Source organism: Lepisma saccharinum, chromosome 21 (genome assembly GCF_977018435.1).
Source record: "Lepisma saccharinum chromosome 21, izLepSacc3.1, whole genome shotgun sequence".
Taxonomy (NCBI): domain Eukaryota; kingdom Metazoa; phylum Arthropoda; class Insecta; order Zygentoma; family Lepismatidae; genus Lepisma; species Lepisma saccharinum.
Window position 1 is genome coordinate 15,641,254 of NC_139249.1, and position 24,264 is coordinate 15,665,517.

Here is a 24,264-nt window from a genome sequence, read left to right on the forward strand (position 1 = left end):
TGGGACGTTCGGACTACAAATGGCTCTCACATGACATTCAGAACGAGATCATTGATACATTAGGGAGATCTGTTTTGCGCTCCATGGTAGCAGATATTAAAAGTCGGGAATATTTTGCTATTATGGTTGACGAAACTTGTGACATATCCATCCGTGAACAATTGACATTTTGCATTTGAACTGTAAATGAAAATTTTAATATTTTTGAGGAATTCATGGGCATTTACGAGATTCCGAACACTGAGGCCAAAACTTTAAAAATGGAGGGAGTGAGTCATTCATTAATTTATTTCAGTGATCAGAAGCCCCCCCCAATAATTTTGACAAGTCGGCGCCCCTGGACACTGGTTGTCCGGTTAAGGAGGAAATGAGGTTGACAATTGTATGTACTACGTGGAAAGGTCAACCCCTTTACCCCCAATCAGTTTTGGAACGTAAGTATTTATCACAAACCATCTTATATGTTAAAATGCATATACATTTTGCGGTCCAATTTTTCGTTCAGAAAAATATGAAAAATGTCCTGTTTTGTTGTAAAAATCTGGTCACCTTACAGTTACGTAAGAGTTCAAGTAACCTTCTATCTGGACTCAGACTCTCCGTTTGCCTTCTTAGATTCCTGGAGTTTTTCCGGGTTTCTCGAATCAACAAGACTCGCGTCATAACTTTATTAACTGACGAAGAAGCTGCATGTTTTAGAGATATTAAAAGTTCCAGAGACAAGAGATGCTCTTTTGTTTCCCTTGCACTTATAAGTATGTACGTTACAAATCCTTTCCCACTTTTCCTCATACACGGGAGGAAAACGAGGGTGGAAAAAAGTAGTGAAAAAAAAGGATGCAAATGTCATTTAACAGAGAACTGCGAGGAACTTCAAAGGGAAGGAGTCGGGCTTGCAAATTCAAACGGGGTGGAATTTCGCTTCAAAAGGATTGAGTTTCCTTCCGTTGGAGGCGCTTTTGGGGGAGGGGGAGAAAGAGAAATAGTTCCCTTTCTTTTTTTCCAAAATTGGAAGGGAGATCAATGGAAATTCCAGAGCTAGGAAAGCATAAAGATGTCGTAATCAGTTCTTCTGATCCCAACCCTCCTTTCTTCCTCTCTGTATGGTATAGGGGCTCTCGCATGCACCAACGGCATAAAAGCCACTAATATTGATTAAAAGCACGTTTCGAAACTAATATTGGCCGTATCATCAAAACTCGGTTATTTCGGCAACGAACTTTTCGCAATTCTGCGGCCTTTTTTCTGATGTTACCGCCTTTTCGTTTTGAGATATACTTCCTCAAGTTCTCTTTGGTTGTGTTTATCATTCTTGATTCCACTTACTGTTCAGGTTTGTTGAACTTACTGGTCGGTTCTGGCCAGTGGCGTATACCGAGTCCAAGATCTGGGCTATCTCAATATGTCACGTAGTGCTAGGCTATGAATATAAATAAATTTACCAACTACTAAGAAATCAGGTTGCCAACTCATAGGAAATCGTGTTGCCAGCCCATAGGAAATCAGGCTGCCAACCCATAGGAAATCAGGCTGCCAACCCATAGGAAATCAGGTTGCCAACCCATAGGAAATCAGGTGCCAACCCATAGGAAATCAGGTGCCAACCCATAGTAAATCAGGTTGCCAACCCATAGTAAATCAGGTTGCCAACCCATAGGAAATCAGGCTGCCAACCCATAGGAAATCAGGCTGCCAACTCATAGGAAATCAGGCTGCCAACTCATAGGAAATCAGGCTGCCAACTCATAGGAAATCAGGCTGCCAACTCATAGGAAATCAGGCTGCCAACTCATATGAAATCAGGCTGCCAACCCATAGGAAATCGTGTTGCCAACCCATAGGAAATCAGGTTGCCAACCCATAGGAAATCAGGCTGCCAACCCATAGAAAATCAGGCTGCCAACCCATAGAAAATCAGGCTGCCAACCCATAGGAAATCAGGTTGCCAACCCATAGGAAATCAGGTGCCAACCCATAGGAAATCAGGTGCCAACCCATAGGAAATCAGGTGCCAACCCATAGGAAATCAGGTGCCAACCCATAGTAAATCAGGTGCCAACCCATAGTAAATCAGGTTGCCAACCCATAGGAAATCAGGCTGCCAACCCATAGGAAATCAGGTTGCCAACCCATAGGAAATCAGGCTGCCAACTCATAGGAAATCAGGCTGCCAACTCATAGGAAATCAGGCTGCCAACTCATAGGAAATCAGGCTGCCAACTCATAGGAAATCAGGCTGCCAACTCATATGAAATCAGGCTGCCAACTCGTAGGAAATCAGGTTGCCAACTCGTAGGAATTCAGGTTGCCAACTCGTAGGAATTCAGGTTGCCAACTCGTAGGAATTCAGGTTGCCAACTCGTAGGAATTCAGGTTGCCAACTCGTAGGAATTCAGGTTGCCAACTCCAGAATCAGCACCATCTCACTGATATGAATAATATCATTTACAATTTCTGATCGATGTTTCTCCTGTATTTTATTCTCTAGACTTCAGGCTTCGCAGATAGCCTAGCTAGCCTAGAATATACGCTCCTGGTTCTGGTTGGATCTACTACTCTCTAGCTGTGGTTGGATGAAGTACCTATGCAGTGGAGGGTTACCTCTAGCCTTTAGTTGAAGTTTCTGCCTCTTGGGTCAGACCAGTTTTCCCATCCCTGAAATAATGTTACTGTTAGTTGAAACTGGCGTTTTCTTAGGTTCGAGTTAACGTCCTACTCGGCTGGGGCCAGCCTCCACTTTGGATGGAGTCAGCCAGGCTCCCCGCTTGGTTGGAGTCAGGCTTTAGTTTGGTTCTTTGAGTTTTTGCTTTAAGTCCACATATGCCCAATTAGGTTGTGATTGTCGCTTTTCTGCCACTTTTGGCTAATCGCGAATATGAAAATCAATTGTAATAAGATGCAATTGATGAAGGGACAATAACAAACATACATGGACCAAACACAGCACAAGCTCCACTGACTGCGAGTCAAAACGTCAGAGAACATTTGGGTGTTTCAGGAAAGGTCCCCCCTTAGGTCCGATTTAGAAACCCTATTTTTTCACAGATAGGTTAATCGAAATTGGATGTAAAGTTTAAAGTGGGATCCGACAAGCTATGTGCCTCAACCAGTTATTGATGGCGACATTACCACTACGGCATCGGAAGGCACTTTTTTGTTATAACACCATTAAGCCTTGCTTCCATGATATGAAAAACTTAATATGCTGACCAAGGCAGAAATTTATTTTATTATAAAACATGAACTAAACGTAACGTATCAATCTTCTAGCAAGGTCTTCTTCAGACTCTGCACCAAGTACAAATGTAACAAGGTACAAAACAGGACGATATATATACACAAACATTACTCCCCTCCAGACTATTAGAAAGTTGTTCTGGAACATCCTTCATTCTTCTTCCTTCTTCTCTCCTTTTTCTCTCTTGTCCTTTCCACTCTTTCTAACACCTTCTTCCATTCTTTGTTTATCATCAGTCCCCCATTCCAGTTCATTGTGTCTTATTCACCTTTCTTCTCTATTTCTTTGGGCTCTTTCCATTTTCTCATTAGCATTCTCTTCTCCCTTCCTATCTGCTTAGTCTCATCCCACTCTATGTCATGTCCTGTTTCTCTCGTGTGCTTAAATATTGCATTTCTCTCTCTCTGAAGTCGTAGATCATCCCTACGCTGTTTCAACCTGTCTTTCAGTCTCTTTTTCGTTTCTCCTATGTACACACTCTGGCATTCTTTACATTTCACTTCGTAGATAATCCCTTCCACTTCCCTGTTTTCCTTTTACTTGTTAGCATTCTTCGCTTTTCTTAAGATGCTTCTCCCTCCCTTCCTGTAAGTTTTAATTCCCGCTTTTCTAAGCACTTTGCATATCTTTTCTGTGGTCTTCCACATACTCCTAATTCCAAACCTCCTCTCTTTTTCTCTCTTCCTCTTTTTCTTTCTCTTCCAATTCTCCCCTGCCACTTCTCTTCATTCTTCTGTTTATGTTGCAAGGTTAAGCTCGGTTGCCCCCGTTGCCTAGCACACGACACACCGACTCGGTCCCCTCGACAGACAAAGACCGGGCGTCGCTGCCTACCAAATATCTTTCTGTTATAAATATATAAATGCCACGACTACGCTCAGTTCCTGCGGGGCATGGGACCCCGCATCCCAAAGTTCGGGTAAGGGTCTGTTTCAAGATAATAATATAATCAAAAGTTAAATTTACACTTACATAACCAAGACTTCAAATTATATTAGCCCTTTCTCATGCTTGAACTCCACCGCAATCGCACCCGCATCCCACTGACCAGTGAGGATACGCATACGATTCGCGATTGAAATCAGCATAATCAATTCTGGCGTCCTTTGGATTGATAAGGCCTCCGCCTCACTGACCAGTAACGGCGGGACACCTCTCCAACCAAAAGGAAGTCAGTTAATTTATACTTATTAGGCAAACTTACTACAAAGAAATACCAAATAACGATTATAAATTTATTTACTAATCCATATATACGTTAGGATAAAAGAAAGTATACAATCTTCAGATCGAGAGAAAACTACAATGCCAAAATTTAATTTCTGTTCAAATAACTTCCGAAAAACATAGACTGAAACTTGCTTTCTCATAAAATACAATCCAGAGAGCTCCCTCTTATATATATATATATATATCGTCCATAATCCAGCTTAACTTGGTTTCAATAAACAGGTGACAAATTAACAGTAATGATCGACAATTTCCATTAACCAAAACCAAAAGAAGAATTACATAAACATCTATCCGTAAATATCTATTCGTGCTTCTGTCATATTTTCACTTCAGTATTATGTTCTTTAGAACTCTCGAGGTATACTACCCTCTTCGGGGCCAACCTCCAATAACATTCATAACTAAAGATAAGGGGAGCCTGTCTCTACCCAATTACCAAAGCCATCTCTCGGCCACAAACTACAAATGTTCGCTTGGAATTCCATAACATAACAGGGGACACTGTCTACCCTCTTTGGCTACTTACATTGCAAAAGCAAAACAATAGACTTTTACATAAAACGAATTTCTATAAAAACATTTACTCGACCGGTCACCTATTATAACTGTTTCAAAATTATATCTAAAACATAAAACCAAAATAAGAAAACCCATTAAACGTTCCGGATACTCAGACTTTAGAAACGGACGTAAAACTATATAAGTTATTAGATTTAAGAGACATCCTCTGACCAGAGGTATGCTCTCGGATTTAAGTATCAAAGAAACAAATTTATTTAAATGAACCTCCTGACCAGGAGAATTCAGAATGATTTAAGAATAATTACTCGACGAGAAGGATGTATAACTTGAATTTATACCGGAGTCACACTGACCAGTGCCAACTTCGATAGAATTTATGAAACAAAATTTTAAATTATTAAGATTAATTATGTATAAATCAAATTATTTACAAGCCTGCCAAAATCCCCTTTAAGGATCATGCTGACCAGCACAAATCCAGAAAGGTGGCTTACGGAAAACGCAGGACATTGTAGAAGGGAGAGCTGACCAGCCACTCCCCTCACAACGCCTGTATTCTCCCAGCCCTGGACCTCGACAAGCGATTTAATCACCTAACGATTCCGGAATCTACTGCTATACTGAATTAATCTGCCAGCGAGAACGCTGATATTTATACTTGCGAGATTGCGCAATCCTATTTCTCAACAAAAGATTTTGACAAACTGAAAAGTTATTTTTAGCATCTAACAATTACCCTTTCCAAAAGACATATCCAGAAACACAATGCAAGCTAAACTTATTTACAAACCCACGCAGCGCCGAACGAAAAGAACTCATTGTTGTTAAGGAAGAAAAACAACGCAAGCTTCTACTTGCTTTGCGTTCTTTCTCGTTGGGCCGAAACTGCGTTACAATGTTAACAAAGATAAAAGATAAAAATGTACATTCAAAAGATTAAAACTCCAAATGAATTTATACGAGGGCTATTAAATATTAAAAAGATTTGCCAAAAATTTTTCAATCGTTACAATATGCCCCTTTCTTTTTTTGGGAGAATTTTTCTCAAAAGAAAAAAAATTTAAATTCCTTCCTTTTGGAGAAAAATTCTCAAATGAAAATTCAATTAGCTAACGATTGCTTTTAACTTACTTACTAATCTACACGATATAACAATACTAATTTACATACATATATATATTTACACTCAAACAAATACCTCAGACTTTAAGAAAAGCCATGCCCTTTTTTACCACGATGGCTTTTCTTTTTAACCGAAAAAAGTTCGCACAAGTGGTCTTTGTTATCCCTCGGCACTCAAGTTCTTTCATTAATTTTTCAACTGACATTTTTCCATCTTCAAGTAGGTCGCGGTACACCTGTATCACTTCCTCATCCTCTCTTTCACGTGACGAGAAACTCCAACCATCCAAATTATCTCCCGCTTCTTCATTGATTGGCGATCCATTGTCGCTGTTTTCTCGTTCACTGTACTCTTCACCGGAACTCACTGCACTATGTTCGTGGACACATTCATCCTGTTTGAGGTCTTCATTGATTGGCGATCCATTGTCGTTGTTTTCTCGTTCACTGTACTCTTCACCGGAAGTCACTGCACTATGTTCGTGGACACATTCATCCTGTTTGAGGTCTTCATTGATTGACGATCCATTGTCTCAGTCTACTGTTTCCAGACGAGGTGTTCTCTGGACGAAACTTCTTCAACAGCATTCTACTTTTCTTTCATTTTGACAATGGAATTATTTGCACTAAAATTTCGTGTCACTTATCTCATCCTCTGCTTTCACCAAGTCACAAATTTCCGAAGAGTCCATTTTCTCTGCTGGTTTTACTACTTCGTATTTCCATTTCAATCTCTTCCTCGGGTTTCGTCAAAGTCCAAGAATCTTCACTTTCAGTCAGGTATCAATAAGTGTGTCACTTCAAATTGTAGTCCACTTTCCAAGACAATCTCAGTTCAAACACAATTCTCACTTATCTGCACTACATCCAGTGTCTTTTCACTTTACTTTTGTGCATGCATTCTATATACAATAAGAATATTTTATGGAATAATATACAACTATTTTTCAATACAAGCAAATACAGATTCCCTTTTCCTATCGAGCCCTCACGTTATGGCGCCACTTGCAAGGTTAAGCTCGGTTGCCCCCGTTGCCTAGCACACGACACACCGACTCGGTCCCCTCGACAGACAAAGACCGGGCGTCGCTGCCTACCAAATATCTTTCTGTTATAAATATATAAATGCCACGACTACGCTCAGTTCCTGCGGGGCATGGGACCCCGCATCCCAAAGTTCGGGTAAGGGTCTGTTTCAAGATAATAATATAATCAAAAGTTAAATTTACACTTACATAACCAAGACTTCAAATTATATTAGCCCTTTCTCATGCTTGAACTCCACCGCAATCGCACCCGCATCCCACTGACCAGTGAGGATACGCATACGATTCGCGATTGAAATCAGCATAATCAATTCTGGCGTCCTTTGGATTGATAAGGCCTCCGCCTCACTGACCAGTAACGGCGGGACACCTCTCCAACCAAAAGGAAGTCAGTTAATTTATACTTATTAGGCAAACTTACTACAAAGAAATACCAAATAACGATTATAAATTTATTTACTAATCCATATATACGTTAGGATAAAAGAAAGTATACAATCTTCAGATCGAGAGAAAACTACAATGCCAAAATTTAATTTCTGTTCAAATAACTTCCGAAAAACATAGACTGAAACTTGCTTTCTCATAAAATACAATCCAGAGAGCTCCCTCTTATATATATATATATATATATCGTCCATAATCCAGCTTAACTTGGTTTCAATAAACAGGTGACAAATTAACAGTAATGATCGACAATTTCCATTAACCAAAACCAAAAGAAGAATTACATAAACATCTATCCGTAAATATCTATTCGTGCTTCTGTCATATTTTCACTTCAGTATTATGTTCTTTAGAACTCTCGAGGTATACTACCCTCTTCGGGGCCAACCTCCAATAACATTCATAACTAAAGATAAGGGGAGCCTGTCTCTACCCAATTACCAAAGCCATCTCTCGGCCACAAACTACAAATGTTCGCTTGGAATTCCATAACATAACAGGGGACACTGTCTACCCTCTTTGGCTACTTACATTGCAAAAGCAAAACAATAGACTTTTACATAAAACGAATTTCTATAAAAACATTTACTCGACCGGTCACCTATTATAACTGTTTCAAAATTATATCTAAAACATAAAACCAAAATAAGAAAACCCATTAAACGTTCCGGATACTCAGACTTTAGAAACGGACGTAAAACTATATAAGTTATTAGATTTAAGAGACATCCTCTGACCAGAGGTATGCTCTCGGATTTAAGTATCAAAGAAACAAATTTATTTAAATGAACCTCCTGACCAGGAGAATTCAGAATGATTTAAGAATAATTACTCGACGAGAAGGATGTATAACTTGAATTTATACCGGAGTCACACTGACCAGTGCCAACTTCGATAGAATTTATGAAACAAAATTTTAAATTATTAAGATTAATTATGTATAAATCAAATTATTTACAAGCCTGCCAAAATCCCCTTTAAGGATCATGCTGACCAGCACAAATCCAGAAAGGTGGCTTACGGAAAACGCAGGACATTGTAGAAGGGAGAGCTGACCAGCCACTCCCCTCACAACGCCTGTATTCTCCCAGCCCTGGACCTCGACAAGCGATTTAATCACCTAACGATTCCGGAATCTACTGCTATACTGAATTAATCTGCCAGCGAGAACGCTGATATTTATACTTGCGAGATTGCGCAATCCTATTTCTCAACAAAAGATTTTGACAAACTGAAAAGTTATTTTTAGCATCTAACAATTACCCTTTCCAAAAGACATATCCAGAAACACAATGCAAGCTAAACTTATTTACAAACCCACGCAGCGCCGAACGAAAAGAACTCATTGTTGTTAAGGAAGAAAAACAACGCAAGCTTCTACTTGCTTTGCGTTCTTTCTCGTTGGGCCGAAACTGCGTTACAATGTTAACAAAGATAAAAGATAAAAATGTACATTCAAAAGATTAAAACTCCAAATGAATTTATACGAGGGCTATTAAATATTAAAAAGATTTGCCAAAAATTTTTCAATCGTTACAATGTCCAGTCTATCCTCCTTCTCATAGCCATTCTTTTCCAGCTGTTTCCATAGACTATTTATTTTGCCTTCTTTTTCACATTGTTTCATGCATATTTTCTTGATTCTGTCCTCCATATTCTTTATAAATTTTTTTTTTGTCACCTCACTTACATCACTTCTTTTGTGGCAGAATACCCCTGCTGCACACTTCTTCTGATGCCAAGCGGTTTCAATTTCTTGTCCTCTTTTCCTTTTCATCAATATATCTAGGTAGCTTATCTTGTCTTCTTCTATTTTGAGTTCCAACTTTTTTGTTGTCAGCGTTGTTCTTTGTTCGAGTCAGCATCCCCTCTCGTTCGAGTCAGTATCCCCCTGTCTGAACTTACCTTTCCTGTTGGTCCGAGTCGCTACTGGTCAGAGATACCATCTCTTTTAGATAAACCGGCCTGGGAAGCACCGATAGAATCAATACGCAAATCCCATTACGAAATAACAGGACCTTCTCCAGCAATCGAAGCGCACGTTTCCAACTCAATTAAATCGCAAAGTTTCAATCACCACCTCCGCACTTTTGGAACGGTGGGGCAAAGAGCTTCCTCACCTGCCATGCATATCTCCTGCCCTTTCCTATTCGCCAGTCAAAGCCGCGTCCTTGACCTACTCTTCCGAAAACCACACGCAAAGGCTGGAATTACCCATCAGGTTCCTCAAAGGACTGTCGCGTCAAAGCCAATTTAATGAAGGATCCTCACTCGACCCTTTACACGGGGCCAGGTATCAAAGCGAGGAACTCTCTCGAAAAGTTTGAGAGGTGTCGAACAGATGCATTTGTGTCTGGTTGCGTTGCTGATGGCATCAAGAAGGAAGGTGATCGACAGACAATATCCCTTTCGTGCAAGTTTATGCATAGAGCAACACCACCATATATGCAAGGCCTGGGCAGTATCTGTTATTGTACACAACGTCATCAGTGGTAAGTCATGGATCACAGCTTTACAGTCCCAAATGTAAGTTTTCTTTTACACCCCTGCGATTTACAAGCTGTCAGTTGCAGCAATTGACTGCCCATGTCCAACAAAGTAACGAGAGAACGTTTGCACAAGAGACATTGGAATCGAATAGTTTCTCGTGTATGGAGACCCATTTGTTTCTGTGTCGTAATCGTAGTCACGGTGCGAAATCGTTCATTACAGTATTGATAAGAGACAACTAACAATGGCCCCCAGCCGGACCCTGTGGCCGAGTGGTTAGCACATCGCGCTGCGACGCCAAGTGTCCCGGGTTCGAATCCCGCTCGGGCTTGGTTGTTTGTGAATGTCCATTCATCCATTTCATCACTCATCCCCATCTTCGCAAATTAGCCAAGAGGCACAAAACGCGAAGTAAAATAAACTAAATCAATCAATGGCCCCCAATGCAATGTCCAGATGATTCTATTTTTAGAATCTGAAGAAAATTCACCAACGACGTTAGTTCTAAGTAGACTTCATATAAATATTGAGGAAAAGGGGGGGGCAAGATTGATTTTTTAAAATGTACAATATAGTGCCTTGCCCCCCTCCCCCTAAAGTCTGCGTCTATGGTTCTAAGGTCTCCCTTCCCATTTCTTCCTTCCTTAACTTCAATTCAAACAATGTTAATATGCAATTCATTATGCTACAAAGGAATGTATCAACGTGCGGTATATGTCGAGTAAGCGTGTACAACACGCAAGCAAGGATTCCCAACCTAACCACAACATTTGTATCCGCCTACAGTAATGTATCATTCCGCCCACTCGTTTGACACTTTCCGCTGACATTCCATCTGACAAATTTAATCGCTGTGGGGGGTCGAAATCCGTGGAAGTGAAAACCGACGTAAGTACCCATTGCCGACGGATTACCTCTGAGCTACGATACCTGCGACCGCACGCTCGGGGACTGAAGGCGATGCAACCGATCTTGCGTAGATGTAGATTGGTTCGTTCCGAACGACCAGTCTGTTAAAGAAAAAAAAAACATTCATTGCCAGTGCGCGACCACCAGACTGAGGTGACACAACGCATACTACTGAGAATACGTCTCTGTCCGTACGACAACCAAGCGACACGTGCCACTTTGAGGGAGCTTTCAGACCGAAGCTACATGCGCCAGAAGACAAGCGACAGGTGTCTCGTTGAAACAGACCCTGAATAATCAATGCCACCTTTCGAAACAAAGTGCTAAGACAAGTCTCAAATTTCGCATGTCGCTCGGACTGGAAAGTTTTCTCAATGGCGTGCATCGTGTCGCCTCGGTCTGTTGTTCGCTCATTCCGGTGAGTGCTTGCCCATAGAGTGAAGGGGTTCGTATCGCTTGTCGCTCTGGTCTAAAATCTCAGTGTCACTTTGGCACGTAAAGTTGCATTTCATCCTGAAGATTGTTTTCCTTCTGGGTTGTCGCCTAGGCCTGAAAGCTCCACAAGAGCGTTATTTTCTGCTACATTCAACTACGGAAAAAATTGCCATGACTATTTTTTTAAAGTAAGGACCATTACATAGTTACTGTAATTAATGTTTTAAGGTGTTCAGTCGCCTTTTGTTTCATGTACACAGTATAGATGTCACTAAATTCGTTGAAGCAATTTTCAGCTTTGCATTGTTACATATTACAAACATATAACTTATATATTCTGAGAATACGCGAAATATTGCACTGGTTAAAAATGTTTAGCTAGTGGTAAGGCTACATTCTTCATAAAGAATTAAATTAAACTTTTAGTAACTATTTCACGTAAGAATTTTAATGTAATAAAGATTAATACACACATAAGACCATATATTCAAATTCCTCTCGGATTCTTGGATATTTTCTAGATAGCTCGCTATTATGGATTCATATTTCACAGGAAATGTTCATAACTTCCCCCACCCCCTCCCAAAGAAAGTGCAGATCGCTATGCTGAAGCAAGGAATTTAAACTGTGATTATCCATATTTCATTATTCTATTGTATATGCTACACATTTAGCAATATTAGCCTTCGGAATGGTGTAGTGATAAAACTTAGTCACGTTGTAATCAAGGGGTCTCGGGCAGGGGCAGCTTAAAGGCCTGGCGACTGCCAGTGAGGGGCCCGAAGAAGAGCGTCCCCCATGAGTAGCGCCAAAAGTTTATTTCCGATTACATAAACGTGGCTATTTATTTTTAAAAACACAGATTTATGCAGGGAAATTAAGTGAAGTTATTGTTGCATCTCATAATAATTACATTGCAAAATCATGTAGCACATGTTTATAATTTCTACAATAAAGGTTTACTTTAACGTTAACACAAAGTATTTAAAAAAAAATAAGGCTATTACTTTTCGTCATTAATACCGTAAAATATAAATAAGGTGGTGATGTTTTTATTGGAGGAAATTGGAAAGTATGCGAACCAGGGTAGAAAGTTTTTTTAGGGGGTGACAAGTTAGAAAGTAGTTGCGCACCAAAAATCCACCTCACCTGGGTAAAATTTTTATCTTGATTCGCCCCTGGCTCGATACGCAGTAGAGGCAAGTGGTCTGCATCCCATCTAAAACTGTAACTCCAGTCCCAATTAGCCTTTCTGTGCATAAAGTGGACTTAAGAAAACAAGCATCTCATTTAGAGATATAGTCAGCTGTTCCGAAAACAGAAGGCATTTATGGAAATCTAGATTAGACTCTTGAAAATCGCTAATCGGACTCTGATGGTTATTGGAATATCATCGGTATAGTTTCAGTCCTCATTGGAACGCCACTTTACTTCAAAGAAAATTCCGAAAGATAAGTTTCCCTCTGACAACCATGTGTCAAGTTCACGTGGAGCCCGGTAAATTCTCCCCTCAAACCTTTCCCACCAATAGCGTCCGTCCACGAACTGACAGTACTTCTCAAGTCCACGTGGGTCTCCTCGATGGCGCAGTGGTAGCGTCGTCGCCTTGCAATCTAGGGGTCCCTGGTTCGATACTCGATTGAGGCACATAGTGGTTCGGATCCCACTTTAAACTGTAGGTCCAGTCCCGATTAGCCTTATCGTGCATAAAGGAGACTTAAAACATCCAATCAATCAATCAAGTCCACGTGAAAAATGAGATTTTACCAATTCAGTTTCTTCAGAGATTTCTTATCGTGATGTTGCGGTTGCATTATCTTTGCTAGGTTCTGTTATTGTGTTGTACTACTTAAGGCGAGGAGGGACAATTTCCCCTAGGTCTTTCTCGCTTGGGCAGCTGCCGATCACTGTTGCCAACTTCGCTCTTTGGAGCCAGATCTCGCTGTTTCATGCACTCCTTTGACTGTGAACTGTGGCACCCGCCCTCTACCCCACTATGATGCCAACACTGGCTCCGGCACATAAAGACCAACCTTTGCCATGAGTGTACATTTTGCACGTGACGTGATATTCACCCACCCCCCTCTTTCCTCCCCAGGTATTTTTATATATAGCGCTGTGGCTAAGGTGAAGATGACAATATTATTATCCGGGAATCCTTTATTTTCGATTTCATATGAACATCATTGGATTATTGAGATGGGTGATGCCGCCAAATCTAGGCGGTGAAAACTAAGAATAAATTGCCATCACTTTAGAGCTAACGGTAATAGCAGCGCCCCCACTCCTCTGACACCTAAAATTACCCTAGGAGGCACTTTAGACAGCCTTCGTTAATCTAGCTCCTTGAAAGTCATCTTTAGCTCTATTAATGCTGAAATGTAGCTCTTTTATGCACATTAGGTTTGGAAACACTGCCAGGATGGCCGTAGGAGGCACGAGAAATGCATTAGGCTTATGGGACCATTATTTTATTCGTTCTCTCGGGAATATCAAACATCCAATGACGTAGAAAAGTACATGGATGGGAAAAGGACACGTTGAACTTTGTCATAGTAGTAGGAAAACTCGAAACTCCCATTTGATTAGCCGTAGCTTGAAGTTGAAGTCGATTTCCCATAAGGAATACATGGGATTCTGTAAATACTTATTGATCATATTTTTCAAACATCGTGTGGAGCTTTATAATCAAAATGAAAAACAGTTTCCACTTGCAACATGGAGAGAAATCCATACTCTCTCGCATACTAAACCTTTTTTTTTAAATAGCAGTGCCCAATCCGACGATATTGAAATAAATGCACAACTAGTGCGTAATTGTCCCTCCTCGCCTTAATACACAATGTGGAGACTTGGGAGTATAACGTCGCAATGAATGAATGGATGTCCAAAGACCGCATGCAAAACTGATAACCGCGCTTTTCAGGTGCTGCGGGTTTGAAAACAGATACTACTGTTGGGCGATATATCGTCCAGACGATATATCGTCGCGATATTTTGGAAATACATATCGCGTCGTTGATAATTATATCGTCACGATATTTTGGTTTGTATATCGTGTTGGCGATGTATCTGTCGGCGATATATCGTCACGATATTTAGCGATATATCGCTAATATCACGATACGAAAAAATATCGTATCGGCTGTGGCGATATTTTCTTGACGATATATCGCGATATCCAATTTCCAGGTAAGCGTCCTCGGCTTTATCCCGAGCTGTGTCAAAGATACCGAACTGGCGTTCCAATTAAGACTTACGCTATATTATATTCGGTAATGCTCAGAGTTCAACTCGCCAATCGCAGGTCTGACCTTGAAACACTTTTCAGGTCTATCCTGCATAGTTTATCCTGTAAATATTTGGTTCCAACGACTCAATTGTTGTAGCAACGAGGCAGAGATGCTGCACAAACACAGCCTGGAAGTCTCTTGGATTCCAGTGACTTTTCTCCAGGGCCTTGATTCAATTCCTTCTCGTGTGCTGGATCCAACAGCGCGGGGTTCTATCGCGAAGGAAGTGTAAACGGGCCATTCATCTTCAGACCTTCTAGTTTCACGGAACGTTGCTACTGCATGAAAAGAGGGAAGTAAGAATAAGAGAAGATTCTTCCCTTATCTCTTTCTCTTCTTTGCTTGCAGAGGGAGGAGGGGAGGGCGAGAGGGGAAGAGAAACTTGACACCCCTGTGCGTGCAACTTGCCCATGTTTCTTCCTGGTTTATCACAAACTGATTCAAGGAAGATATTTAAAAGTACACATCGCTCATGCAGCACCAAATCAGGCAGGACTGTGTTTGCCCTCATAGTCACCGACTTCGATGATACTCCAAAACTGACGCCTGTGAAATAATTTTGCTGTAAAGTAATTATTACGTATTTACGAGGGTTGTTCAAAAAGTTATTTTCTTTTTTCAAAAACAGGTCATTTTCAATTACACATACCTCGCGAACGAATGGACGCATTGTTCCAAATTTGAAATTTCAATTTTGAACAGCTCAAAACATCCTTCAAATCGATATTTTTCTCATTTTTAAACACAAACCAATCAATCAATTGCCGTATTTGCCGGCGTATAAGATGCACTTTTTACCTTTAAAAATTTGTCTGAAAAACAGTGTCTTATATGCCGATAGTCAGTTCTTGATTACCTCCATTTCTGTAAATTTTCTCTGTTCTAAGTTAAACAATTTCCTTGCGGTGTGTGGCGGAGAAGATTAAAATGTATTATTTCCTAGTTAGATTAGATAAGTTATTTTTTAAAAAAATATAGTTACATATTACTTTATATTTGAAATACTGTAAATTAATTATAATATAGTGATAAAGCTTTTTCCGCAAAAATGTGTACAAAAGAAGGAGTGCATCTTATACGCCGGCAAATACGATATTTCTCTTGTGCCATAATGCTTAATGTCAAAGATACATATTGAGTCTATGTATCAAGTTGTCTCACACCACTAGTGTACTAGTGCGCATGCGCGGAAGAAACCGTTGAGCGTGAGGATTTATTGATTTATTTATTGTTTTCAGTCCACTTTATGCACAGAAAGGCTAATCGCTATGTGCTTCCACCGGGTGATTGAATTGATTAATTTTACTTCGCTTTTCTGCCACTTTTGGCTAATTGAGAGGATGGGAATGATTGCTGACGCTGAAGTTTCTTGACAATTTATGTTTGAAGTGCCGTTTCCTTGACTTCTATTTCACGTTTTCCACAGTTTCTATGATGTTTTTGTGATCTAACTTGTTTTCCTCTGCAACTGTCGCTCGAGGATTTTATCTTCTTCATTTCTTTATGTTAATTTCACTCTGGCCGTGGGGTGCGGTGAATGTGGCGCCTGATGGCTTCTGTACCGATTAGATTTACTGCAGGGTTGAGATGTTCTTTGAGTAATGATTAATAATATGATGAAATTGATAAAACAACACTTACAAAGAACACCTATGCCATGGAGGCATTGAGTGAGAGAAGTCTCTATGCTGATTCTCTTATTTGTAGAATCTTTACAAGAGAATTGAGTAATCCGAAATGTTGTAATATTAAGCCAGTTTCAACCGAAAGAAAGTTTGAACGGTTTTAATTAATCAGCCGCCGAGAGCATCAACCTTCACTAGCTCCATCTATATTCCTAAAAAGAAACACGAACTAATTAAAACTGGAAGCCCAACACACTCTTCACAGGACTGACACTGCTCTCCCGGTTTTCCCCTTTCCCCAGGCTAGGTTCGAACGAAAACGAAGAGAAGGATTACAAGGGTCGTTTGTTACATGCCACCCTGTCACTCAACTCTTTACCAGGTGTGAATGAAGCTAAACAGCGCTGCTCTATTTTCGCTCAGCCACACGCGCGCTGCTAAAATTGGAACGGCAAGGAGGGCGGCTGCTGTACTTACTCGGCGTGCTAATTTGGAATAGAAGAAATAAAAGAGGCCATTGGACGAGCAAAGTGTACTCTGAGCATGCGCAGACTTGGTGAACGCTGACCTGTAAATTGTTGACATTTCCTCCCAAAAGAAGCTTACCAGGTGGGTGCAATGCCACGAATTTAATATTTATAGCAGGGAACAGATTTATATGTAAATACATATTTATGTACGAAGCTGAAATCAGTTATATTTTGTATTATCTTTGCACATCATGTCATGTAAACTCGAAAAATTCAGTTTTTATTTTCCATATCCTTTTGTTTACCAGCTATCTATCTATAGATACCTCGACAAGGTCGAGGGCTTCCCCGATGGCGCAGTGGTAGCGTCGCCGCCTTGTAATCAAGGGCTCCCGGGTTCGATTCCCGGTGGAGGCACATAGTGGTTCGGATCCCACTTTAAACTGTAGGTCCAGTCCCGATTAGCCTTACTGTGCATAAAGTGGACTTAAAACAACAAATCAATCAATCAAACTCGACAAGGTCGTAGTGTTTACGTCATAATGTCGCTATTTTTGGCTGGAATTGCGCTTTTCTTCTTTTATATTATTGTTAACACATATACTGCACCGTAAAGACTCTTTCCCCCATAAAAAGGGGGGAATGCCGGGGAAATGGCGGCTTCCTTTGAAACTGAGTCAGTGGCGCATAGACATGTCTTTTGGGGGGTACAAGTTGTGTTCTATTACTCGCATGTCCTGTACTTTGTTGGTTAGGGGCGGAGGGGATAAGGAGCATTTTTCTTCAGAAATTTTGGAATTTTCCGGTTCCTCCCCTCCCCCCGCATCCATATATACACTCAATATGCATAAATTTTATATAGTCCGATTTTATGGTTTATTCCGCGTATAACGGTACTTGACTCGTCCGTCTAGGGCAATTAGCTTCGGACCTACAGTCGCTTCAAGGTAACTGCGGATTTTGCTGAATGGCTGAGTGGCGTACAGACATATCCTTTTTGGGATACAAGTCGTGTTGTATTGTTCATATCATAATAGTGCAATTATTATCTTGTTCCAGACATACCAGCGATCATTTCCATGTGTGTTTTGACAATGTCCTGTACTTTGTTGTCCAGGGGCGGAGGGGCATTTTTTCTGATATTTTGATATTTTCCGGTTCCTCCCCTCCCCCGCATCCATATATACACTCAATGTACATAAATTGTATGTAGTCCGAATGTATGGTTCATTCCGCGTATAACGATATATCATTCGTCTGTCTAGGGCAATTAGCCTCCGATCTACAGTCATCTAAATGAAACTCTGCATTTTGCTTAAAATTGGCCCGGTAGCAAGGAGCTTACCTGGCAAAATGGGCTTGGTAAACAAAAGGATATTTTTACATATACGTATTACGTTTTGGCCCATATTTTACATATTTAGTTATTTCTGCATATTATTTCCATATTTCAGAACATTTCTCAACATATACTCTATATTCGCGCAATAACTACATGTTCCCCGTGTGACCCAAAGAGTTGGGTGTATTTCTTGCGAATAACTGACAAATTTGAAATACACTCCCATTACGTCTTACGATATTGAATTCAGTTTTAGTCAATACAAATCCATCTTAAGAGACAACAGAAGGAAATCCACGTTCGAACACTTACAACAATATGTTGCTATTCATTGTTTTGAAAACAGAAAATTAAAACACATTTTGTGGTTGTTTTACAAATAATATCAATGTAAGCGTACTCTATTTTATGTAGCTAGTGTCGTGTCTTATAATATTAAAATGGTATTTTTGACATTTCTAAGTCCATATGTAACTCCATATTTCGTTCCCTGCTTATGAATATCTTAATTCCTGACTCCACTCTGAGAGGAGTTGGGTAATGCATATGAAACTTGATGCATACACAAGGTACCATCGTACAGTGCGAAGCACAAACATTACTAGATAAATTGTCCATGACCATTTTCATTATTCTTTTCCTTCTATCCTACACTCTATCCAGGCAATCTCTGGGGCAAGAGAACGAAAACAAGTCTCTGACCAAGGAAGTGAGTGTATGGAGGGGAAACGTGGCTGCAGGTACCAGCAGTTTGCACCAGCGCCCACTGCTTGGGTCCTCCCACTCGCTCTCTCTACCGTTATGCTCGGCCTTGCTTGACAGATGGAGTCCAATAGTGTGACGTCACAGCAGACTACGCGCTGGGACTGAGTCTTCACAACGAGAGAACGTGTTTTCTTCCTATCCAATTCAATGCTATTTTCCTTCGGAAGGGGTAGCTTTAATTATTGTGACAGCAGTTACGAAGCATAATTGTGATGTACATCGTACATCAATGTAAAGATGAGATTTCGGAGAATAAGTCTGTATATATAACATATACCTTACAGATGGGAATGTAAAGAATACATGGAGTAGGAAATCGAGAAAAGCGAATGCTCCAAAAGAAATCTTAGCCAATGGGCGCCGTCGGTTCAATCGCCTGAGGCTGCTGGTTTCCCATCATCCATAGCGGCAGCGTGGCCGACTTGAGATCGGTGGAGCTTCGGTCGGCTTCGGCTGTGCTCGGAAGTGGAATTGCTTTGGAAATGCATGATTTTCTTTCTCCTGTTATTCTTTACCTTATCCTCTGTAAGGTATGTGTGATATATAGTCGTATTCTCCGAAATCTCATCTTTACATTGATGTACAATACGCACCATAATTTTGTTTGATAACTGCTGTCACAATAATTAAAGATACTCCTTCCGAAGGAAAATAGCATGGAATTGGATAGGAAGAAAACACGTTTTCTCGCTGTGAAGACTCAGTTGCAGCTCGTCGTCTGCTTGTGACCCCACCACTAATGGACACCCTTCCCAAGGCAGGGTGTACACCCAACGGCGAAAGAAACAGTAGGCGAATTGCCCACCACCATTTTAATTCTGTCTGAATTACACAATGTGATGGCAATGAATTGAAATAATGACGTCAATAAGCAGAGAACAATGCCTGCTTCGAACCAACATAGTTTCATTCCTTAAAACAACACAGGATGTAGAATAAAAAAGGAATGAAAATAGCGGTGGACAATTTGCTTACCATTATATTTGCCGTTGACTGTACGTGATGAATGGATTCTCACGTATGCTGATGCACAGACTGTCACATAGGCCCCTCACAACAGGAAAGACGGGAGAGGGGGTGGAATGGCGTGGACTGCCATAGTTAAATCTCATGCATCACCATTCACACATCACGTGATATATCCCATTTCATGGTTTTGCATTTAAACTTTGTCCATAAGTTTGATTTCATAATGCATAAAAATAACACTAGGGCTATAAGGCCTAATTACACAACTTACAAGGGAGGTTATCTAAGTGTCCCCCTCCGATTTCCATGAAACTTTGCAGGTGTATAGAGGGGCCCAAAGGAAGAAATACTGTTTTTTGTTTCGGCTAAAAAACTGTTTTAGGGGGCAACCCCCCTCAAATGTCAAGATGAAGACAAATTGACGCGGGGATCTGACCCCTGTGTCCCACTCCGATTTCCATGAAATTTTGCATGTGTAATGAAGGGCCCAAAGGAAGAAGTACGTGTTTTTGTGCTTCATCTAAAAAAAACTGTTTTAGGGGGCAACCTGCCTCCGCTCAAATGTCAAGATGAGGAGAAATTGAAGTGGGGATCTGACCCCGAAACTACGTAAATATGGAATAAGAAGAAACAGGGGGCATAGGACCCCTCTATACACCTAACAAGTTTCATGGAAATCGGAGGGGGACACTTAGATAACCTCCCTTGTTAGTGTAGCCAACTCAGTTCTTCGATATTTGCTCAATTTTTCCTGCTATCTAGTTCCTTCCATCCACAAGTTTCGTATGCTTATTTACCAACAGTTGTTCTTTTGTCTGAACATTCACGGAGCTAAGCAACCGCGACAGGTGCAAAATGTGCGACAACAGCTAACCTTGAAGAGCAACTCACGTGCTGTAATGTATTGCACGACGATAACTGGTGGAAAATCGATCACGCACGTTCATAAAACGCCCCCACAAGTGATACTAACTCCGTAACACATTTAAATAGGTATTGATTCCACGTTGCAAGAACACGACACGTGGTAGTAAGAGCACAAGTACACGCACTGGTGTACGCAGAGGGGGTTGATGGTGCTTCAGCCCCTCCGAAACATTGAGAAAGTCAATATTTTCAAATAACAGTAGGGTATGACTGAAGATAACCGTACCCCTCTCCGATTTTCTTCATATTTGGCATACTTGTTATTGAGGCCTGCTAATGACGAATCTGAAGTTACGTTGTCGGAAAAGTCTAGAAATTGCAAAATAATTGCGAACCATTGACGCTAGCCCCACGAACCATTGACGTGTGGTTAGGTTAGGCAAACATAGCTAAAATTTTCGTGCTGTGGTAGTATCAGGTATATTTCCTTGTGAAACAAAAAAATTCTCGAAAATCGACGGTTTCCATTCCAAAAACTAACGCCTTATTTTCGCTTATTTTGCAATTTCTAGACGTGACCGGCAAATTTTAACTTTAGATTCGTGATTAGGAGGACTCAATTAGTGAGTATGCCAAATATGAAGAAAATCGGAGAGGGGTCGGGTCATCTTAAGTCGTTCCGTTCTAAAAATTTGGTTTGTCTTTATGTCAGTAGATATACATTGTTTACCTTCCAATTTTATGAGGTTTCCTTCTTTTTCATTATTATCTTATGAGTTTCTATTTTGCGTTTATTAACAGTGTATAACTGAGTTCAGTTGCCTAAAGTACAAATTTGTTGGCAGTCAAGATTTTGATTCACAAAAATAATTATTTTTCTACTTTTAATGATGAAATATTAACACACGTGCTTACAAAATTAATTTGATTTCAAACAGTTAATAAAATCGTTAAAGCCATCTTATAATATTGTACTTAAGGATGGAAAATCTTATCCTTATATAACATCCACATAGACTTGAAAATAGCGTATGGTTTTTATAACGGGGTAGAAAAATATCCCACATGCAAGGTAGCGTGACAAGAAATACAGTTACTCACAATATTGTTCGTACAGGGCAAACATATCGATATAGTCGGATTTCCAAAAGAGCATTTACATAAGCATCAGCAGTTTTGGGACAACGTGATCTTGTCCGATTAAACCAAAATAAACTTGCACGGACCAGCTGGTGTGACCAGAGTGTGGAGGAAGGGAAATACGCAGGACAATGTTGCCAATACAACGCCTATGGTAAAGCTTGGGGTAACACTTTCATATAGGGGTGACGGATTTCTTACTTTTTACAGGAGAAAGTACTTACGCTAATCATTTTCTGTAGCGTTGTGGAAGTTCGTGAATGTAGTTTTGATCCTTTTTAATGAGAATGCATGTTGTTTTCTGCGAAAATCTCTGTCCAACACGCTGTTTCTGCTGCCGCCATTTGCTTTCTGCACGAGAGCACAATGTTCCGTGTGTTAGATGACGTAACCCCGTAGTCAGTGTTTCAAACTCGCCGTGTCGAGTATTTTCAATTTTTTTTTTTTAACTATGCTTGCCTAACCTTACGGAAAATGGTTTGTGGGGCTAACGTCAATGGTTTTTGCACGAAAGTAGGTATTTTCCGGTGAACAATGTTGCAACACTGCATAAATCGACAAAACACTCGCACAATGCGCGATGAACCAGTACGCTATCGCCATAATGTGCGTTACAGAATCGAAATATACATTATTTTCGTTAGAAATTCATTATTTCATCTTAAGAAATGTTCCGCAATGCAGAATAGTACGTTAGCAATGTAAAAAAAGTGCGAAATAAATGATTTATAGGTGTCAGACCTATAGTAAAGTAGTACCAAACTTGGTGGAGGATCCATTATGATCTGGGTCTGTATGTCGACTACAGGAGTTGGGAAAATGCAAGTTATTGGTGGAATCATCGACAAATATATCTGTAATAAGATCCAGAATAAAATTAAACTAAGTGCCCAGCAAATGGGGTTGCCACGTGTGTTCACGTTCCAGCAGGATAACGGCAGCAAACATACTGCTCAAGTCAACAGGGATTGGTTGATTTTGAATGGACCAAAGCAGTTGAAGACACTAGCTCAAAGTTCAGATCGGAATCCGATTGAGCATTTATGGACATTTTTGAAGAAACGTGTCCATAAACATGAGTGCAAGTCAAAAGAAGATCTGAGGAGGGCCGTCGCTTTAGAGTGTGAGTGAACCAGCTCAAGCGTCTGGCTATTAAACTGTCTCATTTTGTAACATTTTTCTTTGTTTTTCGGTTTTCATCGCAACTGTACGAACAGAAATGTGACATCAAAATAGCATGTTTGAGCTAAAATAACACCATACGTGTTATAATTACATGTAGGGAGAATACCCAATGAACTAAGACTTATTCTAATGTTTGCTTTCGCTTACTTCTCGCACTTCATCTGTACGAACAACATTGTCAGTTACTGTATATGTGTCAAGTTACGGGTTAATTCGAATAGTTCCATATGTTGATTAAAAAAATAACTAAATATACATTTGCATATCTAACACTTTTTTTGGTGTTCAATATTGTGAGATGCTGTGTCAGTAATGAAGGATGGATTACTTACCACTGTTGTAGGTCAGCGCTTCTGGTTTAAACCTGTAGGATGAACGAGTACCACGAACACGCTACAACGAATCCATGCGGCGAAATACGCGACGCAAAATGTTGTGTACTTACATATGTGACACCCACGTACTACACCCGCACTGCACCATATCCACTATTTTTCGAAGCACTGCAAGCACCGATTCGACTGTATTACCTGCTTCACAGAACAGTCAAATTAATACAATGACACCGTGCCTCACCCCTCTTATCAACACACCGCACGTTTGCTACAGACCCGACGTTTGGCATGTGAACCGCTTCCTACGAACGACGACGACGCGAGGCGCTGGCGTCGCGCAGGGTTGCCAGCGGGGTAGAAAAAGCTCCAGGTGTACAAGTGAAGGGGTGCGCCAGAGAAACAGCCGCCGGTTATATCGCCTTGTAATCACTGGGTCTCGGGTTCGATTCCAGTGGGATCACAGATTTCAGAACTTCGTATTGACGCTACCTTTTTCGTTTCGTCGCTATTCTGGCAACTTTAGCTACTCGCGACGATGAGGGTGAGTGATGATTTCATAAAATTGATGAAGGGACACTTACAAAGAATGCCCAGGACGGGATTCGAACACGGGACCCCTAGAGACGTAGCGCGTTGTAAAAACCACTCCGCCACGAAGGCTGGCTTTTAAAAAAATGGAATATCATACATATCACATCTTCAAAAGGAAAACTATGTGGTGCAAAATATTCCTGAGATAAAAGAAGATGCTGTGTTGATAGATTCATATCAGATCATGAACGCGTCGTCCCTACTCCTTTACACTTTTGATGATAAAAATAGTGAAAATTT

General features: G+C 40.5%; 1 protein-coding gene across 1 annotated transcript in view; it reads right to left on the reverse strand.

Moving 5' to 3' along the window:
* Positions 1 to 23,703, reverse strand: part of tinc (transmembrane protein tincar) — a 444,623-nt gene extending 420,920 nt beyond the window's left edge. The window contains exon 1 of the mRNA XM_083143184.1: positions 23,431 to 23,703. The gene's annotated coding sequence lies outside the window, so the exon portion shown is untranslated. The remainder of the gene's footprint in view (positions 1 to 23,430) is intronic.
* Positions 23,704 to 24,264: the final 561 nt, after the last annotated feature.